This window comes from Miniopterus schreibersii (assembly GCF_964146895.1).
Source record: "Miniopterus schreibersii genome assembly, chromosome: 7".
NCBI lineage: Eukaryota > Metazoa > Chordata > Mammalia > Chiroptera > Miniopteridae > Miniopterus > Miniopterus schreibersii.
In genome coordinates this window covers 48,333,136-48,348,202 of record NC_138108.1, presented here as the reverse complement: position 1 = coordinate 48,348,202, position 15,067 = coordinate 48,333,136, and positions in this window count along the sequence as shown.

Below are 15,067 nucleotides of genomic sequence, written 5' to 3'. Positions count from 1 at the left end.
AATCTTTTTGCTCTCGAAGGTAGCTCCCATTAGTGGAGCTTTCCTCCTGTCCCAAGAAGCTTAGTGGTGATTCTGGACACTGGGTCACAGTGATTCTCCTTTTTGTATTGCTCTGTGTCAGGCTTGATTTTAGTCATGAGCTCACCAAGGCACCAGGGGGAAGTTTCCTGAAGAGCAGGGCTGGGTGCATGCACTTTACTATTATACCAATTCACAAAAGGCAGCTTTATATAGTTTTATCAAAAAATGTACTAATAAAAGGATATTTTGACTAAATGGTCTATAAATATTTTAAATCCCAGGGAACTAATTACGCCAATATTCATTTATCATTTTTACTACCTTAAGTAAATCCTATAATATAAATCCTCTAATATAGCTAAATTTAGCTCTGACAATTTAACAAATGCCTTTCTTTATTACCCTTAATACATATTTTCAAAACAGAAGAACTGGAATATAAGATCTGGGATTTATCATATGTCTGTTGACATCTCAAAAATGACCTCCTTTTCAGTAGAACTAGATTTGTAGAAATCATACCTCTGAAGGCTGTTTTAACTTGATTTTTATGTATGTCCTATGTGTTGGATATGCATACACATATGTATGTATAACATATCTGTATGTGTCCATGTTGAGCAGTGGATGTATGAAAGAGATAGTTAATCAAGGAATGTGGTTTCCTAGTAACAAGAATCACATACAGATTCTTCAAGGAGCTCCCTTCTACAATCATATGCCTTCAGCGTATTATCAAGGCAAGAGCTTCCAGAAGCAGCTTCGCTTTGTGCTCAGCACATCTAACAATCAAAGTAACTGTGCGGTTATAGTACATAAGAGGAAGAGCTAAGTAGAATGCTTAGGAAGCAGGTTTCTTTAGGTCTGATTAATTCAAAAAGTCATATAAAAGGAGACTCCCATAAAAATCAGCAATATCACCAAAACACTGCACATTGTGTAGGGCTTGACAGGGTGAAGTCATATTTTCAGAGCTAAAGTTTTTAAAAAGTAGTTTAATTTCAAAGTGGTGTTAAATCAATGGAGTTTGTAGATAAAACATTTGTTCATCTTTCATATTTTTCCAGAGAGTAAACTAGACTGGTTCTAAGTTGTACACAGATAAAAGGCTATTTGCAAATAAATTTATTTTAACTTGTCCTCAGGCCTGATATAAAACATTGGAGGCTACAAGAGATAGATTTTAGTCTAACATTTACTTTAAAAAGTGCACTTACTGATTTTTTCCTACAAAATTTTCTTTGCTCAAGTGAAAATAAATTATTTGTATTAAGCTTGAAGTTGATTAATATTTAGAAATATGAACATGTGTCATAGAAAAAACAGAGTTTGAATGCATCTCTTTAACTATGCCAAGCATAAAACAATGAAAAAATTAATAGGATACACAAATTCTAGTCTGAACTATGTCAATAAATGTGACCTCTATGTGCTACTTAATGTTTTCTGATTTTTTTCTGGTCAAGGTAATCAGTCTTAAACTTGAAGTTACTATCAAGGGTCCTGTGTTAGTTACCCTATGTTAGATCAAGAATACACAAAGTATTTTACTTGTACCAAGAAGGACATTGAGATCAAAAGCAGAATTAGGTGGAATACAATTAATGAGACTGCTATTGTTTAGTGGAAACAAAGTTTAACCAGTAGGCAGGCTGTCTGTCCAGGACCTGGCTTTATCACCTGCTATATATGTTTTATTTGGAAAGTGACTGTAATCTTTTTAAGATTCTAATTTTGTAATCTGTAAAATGAAGGTCATGATACACTGCCTCAGAAGGTGGTTAAGAGTATTAACCCAGGTAAGCACATGTGAATTTTGTTTGCAAACTATAGAGTATTTTGTGAATGTGAGATGTCCTTAAGGATAATCATCTATGTTCAATAAATATATAGATCTTTTCCCAAGACATTTAGTGCTACCTTACACAAGAAAATTAATATAAATAATTATAGAGCTAGAATGCAAGAGTGATATAAATAGACATTAGAAAGCATGTTAGCAAGTTCAGTACATACTTGGATAAAGATGAGCTTCCTGACTGCCATCTTCCAAGTATCTAGTTTTGTAAATTTTAGTATGCTCATTGCATAATGACAAATATACTTTAAAATAATGACATGCCTAATTTCTGAGAACTCTTATTCATTTGTTGTACCAACATTCACATAATTAAGAGGTAATTTGCATGTAAATGATTTTAATTTTAGTAAAATATTTCAAAGATATCTTAGTTCACTAATAACTTGCAAATCAAGCAAATAGAGGGGATGAAAGCTTCTGACTTCTGGCAATAATAGAACATTTATAATGGACCAACTCATCTGCTGCTAACAGTTACAAACTATGGGCAAAATATAAAGTATAAACACTTAAGGTAACTGGAGAGTAACAAAAACAGGCACAAACCAGAAAAAATTTAACCCTGAAAGAATAGAAAGTTCTGGGTAAGATCATCATTCATGTGATTTTACCCCGAGAAAACTCACAAGTCCGTATGATATGCTTTTTAGAAAAATCAGGGAAAAAAGTTATTGTCTTATTGGTTTAAAGAGTCAAATAAGAGGATTCATGGTTCTAGGAGTGGATAGGATGTGAGGGAGAGCACCCCAGAAAGAAGAGAACCACAGAGACTCTGCATATGAAACCCCCTCAAATTATTGACCTCTAAACTGTTCATGAACAGAATCAGATGTCAATGAACCCTCTTGGGGAAAACAACATCTGGAAAGCTGAAAGTGTTGTACTAAGATAATTAGTAAGACTCACTGCTGGAGAGACAAAATTGGAGTGTGAATCTCAACGTATTGAGTAAATCGGCAAACATCTCAGGGTCTCTACTGAAACAAAATAAGGGTCACACATTAGCAGCAAATACTGCATCCAAAGACCAATAGGTCTGGCTTAAGACTCACAGAAAAAAAAAGAAAAAGAAAAAAAAAGACCACTCTAAGAATGCCTAAAAATAATCCTCTCAAAGATCAATTACACTGCTTGCCATTTAACTGCACGGTTGTACAAAATATAGCACTTATCAGAAGTCAATAACAAATTCCAGATTCTCTACAATACTAGTAACCTGAGCTACCAAAAAAATCCTAGATATATGAAGAAACAGGGAACACAATTAATTAGTGGTTAGGACTTTCATATAAATGAAAGGAATTATAGAAAAATAGGAATGAAATTGGTGAAGTGATGGAAAGTTTCAGAAGAGCTATAGAACTGTAAAAAAAAATTTTTTTTTTTTAAATGGAAGCCTGTCCAGCGTGGGTCAGTGGTTGAACATCAACCTATGAACTGGGAGGTCACGGTTGGATTCCCGGTAAGAGCTTTGGGGTTGATCCTCAGTAGGGGGCGTGCAGGAGGCAATCAATCAATGACTCTCTCACTGATGTTTCTATTTCTCTCTTGCTCTATCTTCCTCTCTCTGAAATCAATAAAAATGTATTTAAAAAAATTTTAATGGAAAATGTGAAACCGAAAAGAACATAGTATCTGAAAAAAAATCTCATTGTCTGTGTTTAACAACAGATTACACAAAAGAGAATTAAGTCTCAGTAAACATGAAATCAACAAAAATTATCCAAATAAAGTACAGGAAAAAGCTGACTAAGAAACATGACAAGAGCTTCAAGAGCCAATATGCCAGTATCAAATAGTATAACATACATGTAATTAGAGTTCCAGAAACAGAAGAAAGAAAAATATAGGGGGAAAAATATTTGAAAAATGTTGGCTGAAAATTTTTTTCAAATTTGATCAAAAAGTGAAGCCTATAGATGCAAGTCACTCAGTGAATCCAAAATAGCATAAATAAGGGGAAAATACACCTAGGTACATCATAGTCAAACTACTGATGACCAGAGAAAACTTATGAAAACAGCCAGAAGAAAAAGAAAAATTACATACAGTGGATCTGCAATAAGACTATTCCTTACTTCTCCTTAGAAACAGTATAAATGAGAACACAATGGAAAAATACTCCAAAAAATCTGAAATAAAATATCTATATCCAGGAAAAATATCTTTTAACATTTAAGGCTCAAAAAAAAGATATTTTAAGTAAACAAAAGTTATAAAACTTGTCACGCCAGGTGTACACTAAAGTATTGGTAACTAAAGTTCTCAGGCTTAAGGCAAAAACTCCAGGTGGAAATTTTTATATGTAAGAAGAAATTATGAACATTAGAAATGGTAAACATGTAGATAAATTAAAAAGTATATCTTCATATCTTTTCTTAAATTCTTCAAAAGAAAATTATTTAACCACAAATAGTAACGTATGTGGTATTTAAAACATATTTAGAAGTAAAACTTATGACAAAATAACACAAAGACGGGAGAAATATAAACGGAATTACACTGTAAAAAGTTTCTTTAATTATATACGCAGTGATTCAATTAATTCATGGTATATTATGATTAGTAATAAATACATATTGTTGTTCTTAGGGCAATTTGGAGAAAGATTATCAAGATAGACACATTTTTCTTGCCCCAAATTGGGTCAGATTTTTCATATTTATTAATATGCATAATAATTTTTGGTTGTATCCTGGAAATAAAAAGTTATATATTGCAGACATTTTTTATTTCTTTCTATTCTCTTCAGAGCATTGATTTTTTAAATAATTAATTTTAATAACTAACTTGATTGGGCTAAAATTCCAAGCTGTCTTCAACATGGATGAGAGCTCCAATTTATGTGCAATTCCTTTTATTAAAGTTGGGCTGCTTGAAGTCTGTCCTATCCATGTGTCATTCAGGGACCAATTCTCTAATTCTAAGAAGAGTTGTTGAGTTTCGACTTTCCTGTTCTTTTCTTATTGTGAGCATGGAACGAACAACGTGCAAGCTTTTGCTTTTTTGTTTGTTTTGAATGAAGCAAACAAATTATGGTCTGGAAGTGGCCATATATAGCCAAAGGGGTCTGGCTGCATTTTCTGACTTTGAAAGTCCTTAATGAGAAGCTAAAAAACCCCAATATTGCTTTCTGATGGCTGGACTCAGTATAGGGAAAACTGGAGAAGATGAGAATTCAGAGGAATAGATATTTCATAAATCTCTGTACCACCTCAAAAACATGATCTCAAGTAAACATTTGGCAAGTATTAAATCAGAGTCAACTCATAATTGAATTCTGTGACAAGTGTCTGAAATGCCAATATTCCACATAATTAATTAGAAAGAGTCATATGCTTTAAATATCAGATATACAGGTGGTAGAATTGGCACTCTGCTGAGAAAATAATAAAGTATAACATATTTTTGTGTATAAAAGCCCTTCTGTATGAACAGGGTAACAATATATACATATCAGAAAAAAATCTGTATGATCTAGTCAATTCACAAGTTCTTATTTATTATGGCATGTGAGCATGTAGCCAATTCATCTAATATCCATAATAAACATATATTATATATGTTTTATATATTTTTATATATATACACACATATATATATATCTCATAATAACAACTTTCAAAACAAAAGTCACAAAGACAAACTTTGATTCTACTCAAATGTTTTATGAAATATTTAGTTTCCCCAGAGGATCTAAACCAGCAAGTTTAGACAATCTGAGTACCAGTTGGAATTCATGAAATTAATCGTATCTGCCCTGTCCTCTAGTGGGCAAATCAGGGTTTTTTTTAGTGTACCATGTTGATGAACTTATTTTTGGCTCTATTTATCCAAAAATTGAAGTTTGTTTTTCAATCATAACGATATCATGATGCTGAGTACTCATAAAAAGCATAAGTAAAAGTAAAAACAATTATCACCTTTGTAGAGCATACTTTAGTAATTTCTTACACGTAACTTTCATGATGCCTTATCTCATTTAACTCTTACTCATACAACTTTTGCTGATAGTATATTTTCTTGACATTAAAATGGAAAAACAGTATCAGAATGAAGCAATTGCCATTTTAAACTTAGCGTCTGAATACCTTCTCTGGAATGAAAGATTAAAAGATGGTACATGATGCAAAAAGTCTCATTTTTCTTGACCACTTCTCTGGTGAGGTGAAAATAGAGTATAGCCATGATCAAAGCAGAACAATGGAAACTAAAATGTGCTTGACCTTGACACTTGAAATGGAAGCATACCCATGAAGGCAGTACAGACTTTAAACCTAACTGACCTACTTTTGAATTCTGGTTCTGTCTATACTTGCTTAATGACCTTGATCAGATAATTTAATTGCTGGAAATCTCTATTTTATTATTTGTCAAGTAAAAAAATATATATGTTCTATTTTCTTATTTATCATGTAGAGCTAATAGAGTTGAGGTGAAAATTAATGTATGTAAAGTGCCATTTATCTCTTACAAATTGATAAGTGGAGGTTATTGATATTATTAATATAAAATCTTGGTGCCTGGCTGGAAGTGGCTCAGCGGTTGAGCATCGACTTAGGATCCAGGAGATCGTGGTTCGATTCCTGGTCAGGGCACGTGCTGGGGTTGTGGGCTCAATCCCCAGTTGGGGCGTGCAGGAGGCAGCGGATCAATGATTCTCTCTCATCATTGATGTTCCCATCTCTCTCTCTCTCTCTCTCTCTCTCTCTCTCTCTCTCTCTCTCCCTCTCTCTTTCTCTCTCTGAAATCAATAAAGATATATTTTTTTAAAAAATCTTGGTAAGGACTTCTTCCTTTATTCTTCAGGTTTGGTAAATGTACTACTTCTATACTTTCCACTACATTTTATTTATTATTTGATAGCTATTGAAACTTACGGGTAAATCAGTATTGTGTCTCTACTATAAAAGAACAAAAAAATCAAAATTGTTCTATTTGTTATTCAATGTTTTTTATCTCAAGTATTTAAAACTACCCTGCATTTAGAAATAAGCTACAAAGTACTGTAAATTAGTATATCACAAAGCTAATTTATTTTCTAATTTTTTAACCAAGTCAGGTGATTGCTTTAATTTTGTATATGCAGAAAATTCAGGTTCTATTTTAAGCACTTGATTTTCAAATTGAAAATTTGAAATTGCACTTAATTTATGAAACATTTATTAGCTTATAAGTTTACTAAGACTGTCTAGGAAGGAAGTTTAAAAGATCTTTTTCTCAGCTAAAAAATTAAATCACTATACAAGGATTGCTAAATTGCTAAGCAATAAATTGAGAAAATTACTCAAAATATCGACTCTGACTCAATCATTTTACTTGTATTGCAAGGATACTTCTTTTTCTTCATACTACAATATAAACACATCAAAATATGCTTTAATGAGCACAAACTCTATGATGAATGTACTAAATAAAAAAAACTAAAACAATATTTCTTGTTGGTCTCTGAATCAAAAATTTGAATTTGACAAACATATTTTAATGTAAAGAATGAAGTTCCAATGTGTTTTAATGAAAACGAATCGTGCATCAAACCTTAATACCTTAATTATTTTTAGACCAAATAAAAAAATAACTTTAAATTCAATAGTTACCTTATACTTCTCTATGTAATTAATAAATAAGATTTTCCAAAACAATTTTAATGTAACAGATGAGATTTTAAGCTATTCAATTAAATTGCATAATGTACTCAGTCTTAACTTGCCTTTTTAGGCATAATTAAAATCTTTAAATTTAGTATTACCTTATTCTTTACAGCATAATCAATAAGTGTCTTCCAATATTAGTTTTGATTTTAGATTGTCTTTTAAATTAAATCATTATATTCTGTAACTGTTATTTGTGTAGCTAAATCAAGTTAAGAAGAGATATGTTTAAAATAATTTGCTGGTAGCATAGAGAAGAAAGAAAGTAAAAACCTAGAGGAAAATGTGGTATCTATAGCAACAGAGAGTATAAATTAAAAGAGTGCTTTCTCCTCCGATCCACCAAACAAAACAATACATACAGTAATCAAACACCAATGGCAACAGCAAACATGTGTCAGCACCGACTCCGTGTAAGACACAATCCAGAACACTACCTGCCAACCCAGCTGGGGAAAGGAGACCCACAGGTAGGTGTCTGGTGAAAAAGCATACTGAAGAGCAGTGGGATAAAAGGTAAAAATGTTGTATGAAGATGTCTTGTGAAAGAATTTGAAAGAAGTTAACATTCACTGAATGCTCACAACGCTGAGTCCTTGAATTCACAAGGCACGTCTTTAATTCATTGCTAACTAAGGAGGCCGACGTAGAGATGGCTTAAACGATACTGTGCCAGAGCGTAGCATCATCTGGAGGCAGATGATGTCCACCATTCTCTTATTTTGTGATGTTAACTTTATCACCCGGCTAAGATGATGCCTACTTTCTCCACTGTACACTTCATATAATTCCTTTTGTAACTAACAACTAGTATTTGATAAGACTGTTGAAGAAAATGCGAATAATGTACATCTCATCAAAACTGCCTTCTAAATTTGACACCATTGATGATTCTTGCCAGAACTCATCTTTACTGTGATTACATAGTTAATATACTTGATATGGTTACAGAACGATGGTTTTATAACCCCAGTGCTCTCTACATATTGACCGATTGGCTCTTCTGTGAGGATCACTCCCCACTGAGACAAACCACAGAAGGCTATGGCAGGTTTAGCAGTGCTGCAGGTAGACCTGAATGACGGCTGTACAGAAGGAACGGGTAAGTGAAAAAGTAAATAAGCGGAGAATACATAGCAGAGCAAAGGATCAGGATGTAGTGAGCCCTGAGCAGTGTTTATGATTTAAAAGAAACAAAAAGCGTAGGAGACCTTAAATAAAAGGATAGGCCATCATATCAACCCAGAACGGTTGGAGGAGAGTCAGGGTCGTTAGTGATCACAGAGTTCGCAGCATAAAGGAGGTTCACAGAGGAGAGTTTGTCAGCAAAATAAATATAGCCCACAGGTCCAGGATACTAAGAAATGTTATTATTGGTGGCAATAAATGAAGTATTGGAAATTCAAAGTGAGCATTTTTTTTACAAGAGTAAAGTCAGATGTAAAACTGCAAAGGTTACAATCAATAAAGAAAATAAAAATGTTGTAATACTGACATGTCTTCAGTAAAATAAAAGATAAACATTGGTAATGGGGAGCAAATGTGGAGAAACAAAATAATTCATTAGTTTTTTTTTTTGTTTTTAAGAGAGAGAAAAATATGTCTTAAAGTAGGACAAATAGCTCAAGACAAACAACAGTGCAGAGCTGGGTATAGAAGAGAAGTCCTCAGGTGTCAGGAAATGATGGGATCAAAGGAAACTGATCATGGATCTTCCCCTGCAAGTTTTTTGGAAAATGTGAAATTAGGTTAAAGGGAATGGATCCAAGAGTCTCCATCATTTGAACAAAGCCAAAGGTGAGCTCACCCACAAATATTGTCTGTGTGGAATCAGTGAGCCTGGAACTTAGGCAAAGAATATAATTGCTTATGAGGCAGCAGGAGGGCTGCTGCACAGTTATCTGTCTTCCTCTGAGATTACTTTGTGATTCAGAACAACAACAGAGGAAGCAAGTATGAGATCAAAAGGCCAAGGATTTAGAAAAAAAATGTGGCAAAAAGAGGAATAAACTAGATGAACATAAAGTTCAGGCTAATGAAGTTCCAGTTATCTCAGGATGAGTAATCAGGAAAATTCAGATAACTCGGGATATAAGGCAGTTTCTTACTATTTACGTGATTATGTGTGCAGATAGTCTTTTACATTTGTAGCATGTATAACTTTGTAGGTGTATGTGGTCATATAATAATATAAAGAAATAAGAAGGACTGTGTTACATATTCAGAAAGTAGATTAATTTTTGAAAATAGTTGGGTCAGTAATTTTCATGGTCATCCCACCTCATCTTCACTTTCTTCCCTACTCTTTGCTGATCTTTCATTAATCCTACTTTCAGAAGAATGGCAGGAAGGCCACTGCTGCCAATTGGATGTCAGAGATTGGGACAACCTGTAGGTAATTTTTACACAGAAGTTCTACATAACAACATGAATAATGAAGCTGAAATGCTGAACATACTACCTAATTCTGGGAGCTAGAGGTAATTGATACTTCAAGTAGTAATTGGTGTTGAAAAGACTTAGACTCATTAGATTTGTTATACAGTAATGGATGTCATTACCTCATTGGAAATAGTAGCCTATTAATTTTATGAGTTAGAAGAAAACCAATCAGAATCTCTGCAGGACAAAAGGTTATTAAACATTATCATATATATTGAAAGGCATAGGTATTTGAATAGGACAATTTGGGAACTAATTTAACTATTAAAAATATTATAAAATTTATATGAAAATAATTATATTTTTATTTTAGCAGATCATGAGAGAGTATATTTGGTAACTATGTAGTTTTTTATATAAAATAAACTGTGTGATTTAAAAAATTATTAATGTAAAATATCTTTAGTTCTTCAAGTCCAAAGAACTTCTAGATATGAAGTACACTTACTAATTGCAGACAATCTTTAAATATTATTATTTAATAATTGGATCTTAAGTATACTTGGGGAATATCATGGAAAAATTTAAGCTTAAAAAATCAAAATACTCCTATTAACATGTAAGGAAATAAATTGGTCCTGTGGAGTTGACAATAGTCAGTGAAAAATTCCTGATCCAAGCAGCATCCCTTCCTTCTATTTCCCACCTCAAAGAGAAGAAGAAAGTTAAATCAGAATATCGCATATACAGGTACATCTCATATTCTAACAATACCCCCCAAAAAAACACACACAAAAAGTAGGGCCAGCAATGAAGAAAGAGTATTTGCATGCCATCTAGTGGTAGCTTTAAAAAATAGCAAAAGTGTTTCCAAAAAAATTTTTAAGTAGGAATGATGTATCTAATTATCCTTGCCCCAAACATAAATCACAAAACCTGCCATTTCACATGTTCAGAAAATAACATGTGAAGGTGAGGAGTGGTTTTGTTCTTTCCCAACACACCCACGGACACACTACCATCACTTAAAAATAGTTATTTCATACTTGTCTAAAATTTTACAATATCAAATATTGTGACATTGCAGTTGCTGCACCGATTTTGGTCATACATTTATGTTTGTTCCTGAGCCAATAAAAGGGAATGTCCTTATGCTGAATTAAATTAAATTTTATTTTTTTATAACAGTGGACAATAAAATACAACAGCCAAAGCTTTTATGCTCTTTCCAAAGATTGGGATCATGTTGAAAATAAAAAGCTTTATGTAATGACTTCTGGAGTACATGAATGCAGAGAGAGGAAAAAGGACCAGTTCCCCAGCTTCCTGTGACTGATGTCCTAATGCAGATCAGTCATGAGGCTTAGCTCTGTATTTTTTGAAATGTTAATGTAACTGCTTAACATTTCAATACAGAATGAGGGGTTTGGCAATTCATTTTTCTTAGAGTAACTTGGGGAAGAAGTACACAGGTCAAAGACATTGAATGTGTCCTGGCAGAAAAGGCAGGAGGCATGGCTTCCTGATGCGTGAGGGGAGTGGTGAAGAGGAGGTGTCTGTGGCACAGTGGCTGCCATAGAAAAGTCAAAGGGATGGGGGATTATTGGCACGTTTACTTGGAAGGGATCATGCTAAGAAAGAAACACTGAATTTTGTAATTAAAATAGAATGGAGCAAATGAGTGGAGTCCTCAGTTGGGGGCTTACATAATTGAAAGAAAAATCTGCCTTAAAGCTGAGTCTATGCTGCATAAAACATGCAGGGCAGAAGGTGTTTTCGTTTTCTTTTGCTCAGAGTTCTAATTAGGGGAGATGCAAAGAACATGATACTAAGATGGTCTTGCAGCTTTGTGGTGAGTAAAATTTGTTTGTGAGCAATTGAAATTTAGGCTCTACTCATTTTGGCTTCCTTCAAAGTTGAAGGCATATGGCATTCACATCCTTTCTTAAGGTGTTTTGGCTCAACTCTTAATTTTTGGAGTTGGTAGTATACAGTAACAGAATTCTTTTCTAACCTAGAGCCAACTGAGGAATTCAGTTTGCACAAAACCAAAGGCCTGTAGTTCCCCTGTGTTCACCTGGGCTTTCCCCAGAAAGTAGAGCTTGAAATAATGACATGTATGTATACAAGTGGCTTCTTTTGGAAGTAGTCCCAGAAACTGGAGTGAAACATTGGAAAAAATGAGGGACAAAAAGTAGAGAAAGTCATTACAAGTGTGCGTTCTTGAGATGGTCACCACTGTGGCCATCTGGCCCTTAATCTTACTGGGACCCTCTGAAGAGCCATGCGGAATCCATCTCAAAATTGCCCATCTGTGAAACCAAAGAAGAGAGCAATTTTACCATCGATGGAGTCTGAATCTTTAAATTTAAAGGAAGACAAGAGAAATTTAGAGTAGGGAGACTAGATAATTCAATTATGCCAAAAAAGTGTGAAATGGAAACATCTCGATGCACTAAAGGCACTCATAGAAACAATTTTTACCAACCCTCCAAGTTCTTTATAAGGCTGTTCTTAACTTCAGTTCATACTTGACTATTTCTATTTCTGAGATGAATTATCTCCATATTAGACTATTTGAGAGATAGTGGAGGAAATTACATGAGCCTAGATTTCCATATTTTTATGTCTTTTTATGTTCTCCTGATTAATAGTAGTTATTGAATAGTTCCATGAATGAAGATATTGAGACCTAATTTCACCATAACGTTTCCTCATAACATTGGTTTACCTACTTAACCAGTGTCTGGTTTATTTTGGAAAAATAATCTACCCTGTAGATTTGAGATTTAGTAAGGAAAATATGAGATAAGTTATATAACAGCACTCTTCAAACTGGAAAAGACTTTTTAAATAGTATGAGGAAGTGTGCTTTATGCCATTTCAGCTCTCTGGTATCTAATGTTCTCCTTAGTGCCCAAGCATCTTCTGCAATCTGCTATAAAGGGACCCTTTAAGCTCTCTCCTAACAGATATCATTTAGCCAGGAAACTGAGGGCTTCACAGACTTCCATCAGAATCCTCTTTTTCTTCAACTAAGTTCAATAGTTATTCATTATACAATAAAAATTAAAAAGTAATCTGTAGCTTGTCCTGATAAAGATTACTATTTCCTTCTAGAACAAAGCATTTTGGACCACTTGGGGGCCATTTGGGGGGTGTCCTTTGCACCGAGGCTGGATTGTGTGACAAACTGAAAAACTCTGCTCAAAGCCACAGTGCTGAACACTCCACATTCCAAAGATGTAGCTGGAAAACTTCCCAGACTGTACATCTGCCTCTCTAATTTACACCTCCAAAGATGAGGGTGAGCAAGGAAGAGGTGAGAATCCTTAATGAACTACTTGGAGCCTTTGCTTGTGCTGTAGGAAACCTCCCAGCACACAAGACACCCTGGCAGCAGGGGGCTAGGTGGTAAACAAATATTTGAATATTGAGTTTCAGTGATGCCTGTTACCTTGCTATGGCGATCTTACCTTCAAAGGCTAACCAAGAACCCTTTTCTCTCTTTTTTATCTTCTCTCAGTTTTTCCAAGATGCCTTCTGGGTCCCAAATTGGGCATTCACTTAATTTATACACTGAGTCTACTGCAAAATGCTGGTCCCTCTATTATCACATGGTGGGTCTTCTTTCCCACACTATGGATGCTTCTCAGGTGGAAACTGTGCTTTCATTGGGATAAGTGTTTACCTTATAATGAAACTGCTAAGACATTGAAATCTGCAGGACACTGCTGGCAAGAGCATGGAAATTCTAATTCGCTGTTAGCAAAAGAGGAACAAAGTTTGTAGAGAACAAACTGCTTACCGTTTGACCTAAATTAGTGGAGCTTCCAGCAGGCCACAATGTGTAAATAATACTCTGCTGCTTATACTTAGGAAAGATGCTTCTTCATTCTTCCAGGGGTTCTTAACTTGGGGTCCATGAACCCCAGATGGACCATTCAATGTACTTGTGAATGTGAATGAAAATATTATATCTTTACTTTTGCTACCCTTAACTGAAATTTAGGATACCTTTTGAAATGAAATGTAGGCTACACACCTCACTATTATTAGCAGAATCTGTGACTTTATCGCCAATGGAAATCACAGGTATTTTCATAACAGGTTACAGTGGGGCTGTTTTTGTTAATCTTCAACCAAGGATTTTTTTTAATTGATTTTTAGAGAGGGTGGAAGAGAGGGAGGGAGAGGGGGAAGAGAGAGAGAAACATCAGTGTGAGAGAGATTCATTGATTGGTTGCCTCCTGCCCGCGTCCTGCAACCCAGGTACATGCCTTTGACCAGGGATCAAACCCACGACCCTTCAGTGCACAGGCCACCAATGCTCTAACTATTGAGCAACACCAGACAGGGTGAACAGGTCACAGCTTTTACAGGTGTCTCAAATAACACTTAGATTCTTCACTTCTTTTCTTTATTAAAACCACCGTTAGATATTGTTATTTAATTCATTAATAAAGAAGTACATGTACTACTGCATAACAATGTATTTTAAATAACCTTGTTTCCATACAGTTAGCATTAGTTACATTCTTATGTATTTTATTTTATGCATTTAAAAATATTATTCTGTGAAAAATTCATCAGACTGCCAGAGGGGTCTGAATGAAAATACACTAAGAACTCCTGTTAGACCTACATCATACTTTCAGTGCAATCGCAACAACTCATCCAGGGAGAGCTCAGCCCATCAGTCTTTGAGCATTCACTGCATTTAATTTGCAAATCATAATTGGCACTTCTGGTGCCCACTCCTGTATCATGCTTCGCCTCCAGATTGTGAGCTTCTGGAGGGCAAAGACCTTCTCACTACCATAATTGCTCTAGCCTCAGTCACTCTGGAGCCGGACTGCTTGGGGTCCAGACACCAGATGAACCGTCTAACCCAAGAGGTGTCAGCTGTTAGTGCTGTGACATTGGACAAGTGGCTCTAGTTTTCTCAATATATAATAAAGATAATAGTAGCTACTTCCTGCATTTGCTGTAAAGATTAAATGAGTAAAACACTCAGAGCAGTGCCTGGGAGAGTAAGCACTCAATAGATGTTAGCAGTCATTACTGTCATCTTTATTAGCAGCAGCAGCAACTGCAGCAATATCTTCATTACTGACGGTGGTGGAGGGTGTGGTAGGCGATGTGATGTCTT